The following is a 6028-nucleotide window of genomic DNA, read 5'->3' as shown; positions in this document are numbered from 1 at the left end:
ATACGTTTTGTATGTCTGTGAGGCAAAAATAATATGGTGTAGCATGTATTGTAGCATCAGAATCGATTATATTGATTGTATTAGGGATAAATGTATTTATTAATGTGTTATTATTGTCCAAAATATTATTATAATGTACCCAATTTGCAAATGGGTTGTTTTTGTTTGCATTTGTAATAGTGTTTGCCTGCTCAGAGGGTGGTAACTGTGTCATTTCAACATCTAGTACCTCTTTGATAAATGTGTTCATGTGTGTTGTAGATACTGCCAGTACAGGCTTTGCTTCCTTTGCTTCTACTGTATTTGCCAAATGATTAACCTTTTTGGCTCAGGCATCTAGCATTGATTGAGACAATGATGTGCAGTAATCACATGCATAGTGCCCTGGGTTGCTGCAATTATAGTATTTCAATACTAGAGTCAGTTTGCTCATATTTTTGTTGATTCTGTTTGTTCCTTACTTTTTATTTTTTGTCCAAAATGTATTAGCCTGTACTCATATATTAGGCTGCTTATTCAAATACTGTGTGGGGTTTTTAATATGATAATTGTTAAATGCTTGGCACAGTACTGTGATCAGTCTCTGCAGCTTTATAGGATGGTGCTTAGATTTGGGCTTCCCTTCATGAAACATGTCTCAAGCTTGTTCCATAGCCTTTAGAGTACCTTTGTATTTGGTAGGTGTAGCAGTATAGATTACTGTACAATAGGTAGTGTCTGTAGGTTTATTATTGTCTGCTATTAGCTGTGCATATATCTGCTCTAGCCTATCAAGTGTCTGTCCAAAGTTTTTAACATGATTACTACACTTAAATAACAAAAACTCATCATATGCTTTGTGTATAACTGTAGCAGGATTGAAGCATTCTTCTAATCCACTCATAAGAGTTGTAATAGACGTTCCAGTGTGCATAAAGTTAGCCATAATGTGATCCACTACTTTATCAATAATTGCTACATATATAGTATGAGCAACCTTGATGTTCTCAGGCTTTAGCTCATTAGTGAATAAGTATGTATAGCTAATTGCTATGATAGTAGAGTGAATACAGTACTTCCACATCTTATATCTGGCTGTATCCTTCAACTGTGCAATGTTGTGCCTAAAGTGTTTGGGAACATTAGTGGGTTTGACATGAGTCAAGTTCATCCTATTTGTCTGCTACACAGGTGTTGATAGGTTTGTCTCTGTTGTGTTCAATGTATACATATTGTGGGTACTTGGAGAGTCCATTATAGATGTGTAGTATCAATGCAAAGAAGTGTAGTATAGTCTTGTAGTAGTAGTATGAGGTGTTAAGTAGAGAGTGCAAGGCTTATAACCTGTTAGAATGCTTAGTTCTTAGGTTATTATACAGGTAATAAGGGTGTTGACCCTGATAATGATATGTATTTAGTTAATAAAGTGTTCCTTTTATATTGTTTGTCTGTCTGTATGTCTCAGTTATCCAGAATATGTTTTTTTATCTGATACATGTCTTGTATTACATATCTGATACATGCATCCAACACATGTATCTGTTCTGCTATTATTAGTATTATTGGTTTACTAATACTATATTGTCTGTAAGACATGTTAACAAATATATAGATTCATAGTTATCTATTAAAGGTCCTCATCTATACAGCTTTCTATAGTAGTATATAGTCAATAGATGTTAATAGTACTATTAACATATAGCCAGTTAGTGTTATAGTTACAAAGTCACATATTGTAATATAGTTGTACATAGTAACATATAGTAGTATAGTAGTACATAGTAACATATAGTAGTATAGTAGCACATAGTAACAAATAGTAGTATATAGTATTTGGTAGTACCTTTGTATTTACTATATTTTACTTATATATATAATGAATAAACTGGTATTTCTGCCTTATCTACTACATTACATACTAATGCCTTCCTAAGGCTTGCTTGGTACTAGAAGTAGGTGTAGTAAACCAAACAGTTTCTGATTGGTAGGTTTACTAATTTTACATGTATGACATGAATTGTAATAAGAATTAATATCTGTGATTATATCCTTTCACCATACCTGTTCTCTGAGATATGTAAGTGTCTTTTGAGGTCCTAAATGTGCTAGAATGGAGTGTGCATGTTCTATTACTATTTCCCTAGCATTTCTGTTGTTTATTAGAATTCTAAGTATGTAAAGTATGTACCTCTTACTCTCCTAACAAAATATGAGTTCATTTTCAACATAGAAATTCTGAAACTGGCTTGGTTCTTGTACTATCTGTCTGAAGAAACTATCTTCATAATATCTGCCTTTGAGACAGTCTGGGAATTATAGTTCCAGTACAGATTGAGCAATTATTTCAGGTAATTGTGGTCCTACTGTGTCCTAGAGTTCCTAAGTATTGTTTCTTAAGACTCTTATACTTATATTGCTTCCCATTTGTTCTACTGAGTTGTCCTAATGTTTAGCTACCTGGCTGTCAACTTGTGTATTAGGTATGTTTACAGGTTGATTTATTTGAGGTAAATCTGTTTGTATTTCCTACTAAGACAGATGTTCTAATGTCTGACTCTCAGAATCCAAATTGTGGACTATAATGACTTTGTCTAGTATTTTAAATTGACTTCTAGTCCTAGTTGCAAGCCTGCCCTCCATTTGTGAGTCTGTTTTCCAGTTCCTAGTAATTAATCTAGCCTTTCTGTAGTGTAGTCTACTTGCAATTATACTTCTAAGTGAGTTTTTCCTTACAGAAGCAAGTCTTGCCTCTATATATACTGTATCCTGGATTTCTAAAGGCTGGGAAATGTTGTTCCACACTTGATTAATCCTTAGTAAGTTGTCTTTATTGAGTTCTAAGGTGTATTCTTGCTTAGATCAAGTTGTACCTAGTAAATCACCTGAATATATGTGTAATAATGTGTCTACAAGAATATTTGTAGTGTTTAGAATGTATTTTACAGTGAAATCAAAGTCTGATATCTTCTCTAGCTATTAGGCTTGTCTTCTACTTAATACAGGTTGTCTTAGAATGTGTTCAAGTACTCTGTGATCTGTATACTAATAGAAGTAAGTTCCTTGTAGTAGATTCTTAGTATAGTTTCTACACCTACTAATAATTCCACATTATGTACAGGGTAATTCTACTGTACAGGATTCAATTTTGTAGAGAAAAATGCTACTATCTTAGAATCTTTCCAATCTATGCCTTGGCTAACAATTCCTCCAATTCCTAAAACAGAAGCATTTGTAACTATGTTAATAGAAGGTGCCTCTTTACTATAATCCAGTACTATTTGATGATTATATCTGAAATCTGTTACTAACTTGACTATTTAGTCAAATGCACACTACTCAGTAAATGTCCATCTAAAAAATACAGTATCTTCTGTAATTTTTGATAAAATACTAGTAGAAATGTGTAACTAAGGTATATTTAATGTCAAATAACCTACTAAACCTAGGAATCCTTATAACAAATCTTTGTTAGTGAGTAATTTCCATTGTTTAATGAATTCAACCTTGTAAGGATCTATTCTAATGCCTTAATCATTGATAATGTGTCCTAGTATCTTAAGTTCTTTCTGAAACAATTACATTTTGTGTTTACTAAGGTAGAATTTCTCTTTCCACAAGATATTTATTACTGTCTTAAGATGTCTCATATAGTCCTCAATCATGTCTGAATAAATCACTAGATCATCTAAGTAGATATCCATCCAGTCACTCAAGTAAGGTTGGAAAATGTGGTTCATTAACACTTAATAAGTGGCTCTACTGTTACAGTCACCTAATTGTATTACTTCACTAACCATTGTTCCATCTGGAGTGTTGAATATTAATCTGTTTACATGCTCAGGGAATATTCTAATCTGTTCATAAGTGTCTTTACCATCTATAAGAGATTTATACTTCTTAGAAGTGACTCTTCTTAATACAGACTTAATATCAGGTAAAGAAGACAAAAGTTTCTTAGTATTCTTGTTGTGCTCCCTTAAATTAATGACAGTTCTCAATTGTATTAGGTCTTCCTTAGTCTTATAGAGCTTTTGAAGTAGTAACATAAGTATTGCATTCAATCTAGTGACTACTTTCTATCTTCTGGATTGAATATAGTTCTTTCTCTTGATTTACTATTACTCTCACAAAGGATCTGGACAAGTTGCTCTTCTAAACTTGTACTTCTTATCCTCATCTATGAGTGGAATAGTGTGATTGATAGCTCTCATAAGTGGTAACAGAGTTTCCAATGTGTCTTTGAACAAATCTGTTAGTGTTTTAAGGTTGTAATGTTTCCCTTAGAGTAAGTCACACTAGTAAGGGTTTAGTAGACTCTGCTCATAGTGTGTAGGTGTTGATACAAGTTGACTGTATAGTTTGTAATGTGTTGTGTACTATTGTATGAGCTTCATTGTCCTTAGATTAAAGTAGTATATATACTATCTAATATTGTATGTCTTGAATGTATGTCTCAGAAGTCATGTCTCTACAATAACACATATATGTAAGACGTTTTGTGTGCTTTAAGACATATGACACATTTATCCAAAGTAAATGTTAACACTCCCCTTCAAACTTATACTAGTTGATCAGGCTAATATAATGTTTGATAAGTGTTTGTCTGTTGTTTTACTAATATCATTTACATTTGCAATGTAAATGTTTTGTTTACTTTGTATATTAAGTCCACTGTAAGTGTTACATTTGTCTGATGTATTATTATTATGCTCAATGTAATAAATCAATTGTTAATTCAATTATGATTGTCAAGAGAGCTGCAGGATCTCTTTAGCATTTGTTTGTTTGTAGTTTTATTATTATTAATGTTATAGTTGCCACTATAATGTCTTATCATTCATATAATAGTAGTTTTCTTGTTCACAATTTAATATAATATGATATAACTTTGTTTTGTTTGTTTTTCATGTCATATTGTTTGTTTTGTGTTATAGTATGTTTATTTTATCATACTGTATTGTTCTGCAGTTGTTCTGTTATTTGTTCTGTTTGTATTTGTATTATTATATGTGTAGTTTGTTTTGTATTCTTACACTCATTGTGTAATTAGAATTGTACTTTGTTTGTATTGTTTTGTTTGTATAGTTAATACTATATTTAATAACAATATGTGTGTTATTAATTTGTTCTTGTTAATTTGTATTTTTGTGCATTTAAATTGTGTTACTAGTAGTTTTTCCACTTTTACTTTCACAATGAAACTGTTGAATCATGCTTGTAAAATGTGCTGTTAATGTTATTATAATGTCCTCTATTCATCATGTATCATCTTTGTTTGTGTTTGTTTTGTATTCATGCCTTTTAAGCATTTAATAGTAGTACTATACCTTTATATTAAAGCATTGTATTGTTTGCAATTCATAATATTATGTATGATATGTCAGATTGCTTCATATTAAGGTTGATTAAGGTTTTATTCATTGTTATTTGTTTTGTTTTATCATCTGACTGTTTGTAAGTCTGTTTAGGTACATTATTTATGTTCTAAACATATGATATGTTTGTATTGTTTCACTGTTTTGTAGTGGATATATTTAATATTAATTGTCAGCAACAGTGTAGAGAGGACCTGAAGGCTCAGCAAGGGGACCCAGGCTACAACTATCCTACACAACAGAAATACAGAATGTGAGTACTAGAATATAGTCAGAACTTACAGAACAGACATAGAGAGAGAGTGAGACAAGAGTAGAGTATATAGAGTGAGCCTAAGAGTACAGGACTATCTAGAGTAGACAAGATCAAGACTACAGGACTAGTCTGATCTTGTACACTTATATATACTAAACTACACAAGAGTACTCAGGGAGTATGAGCTACTAAGAATGATAAGCCACAAAGAATGAAAGAAAGGGAGGGTCAAAGATAAAGGTACAAAGAATGAAGGGATAGACAAAGGGTAAGAGACTATAGAATGAACAAAGAATGAAGGGGTGGTCAAAGGAACAGAATGATGAAGTAAGGAGGGGTAGTAGTAAGAGTTAGTATGTATATAGTTTATAGACAGTACCCCTGAGGGATAGAAGTCCCAAGTTCTAGTACAGAAGGG

This window comes from Fomitiporia mediterranea (assembly GCF_000271605.1).
Source record: "Fomitiporia mediterranea MF3/22 unplaced genomic scaffold FOMMEscaffold_15, whole genome shotgun sequence".
NCBI classification, from domain to species: domain Eukaryota; kingdom Fungi; phylum Basidiomycota; class Agaricomycetes; order Hymenochaetales; family Hymenochaetaceae; genus Fomitiporia; species Fomitiporia mediterranea.
This window is presented reverse-complemented; position numbering follows the sequence as displayed.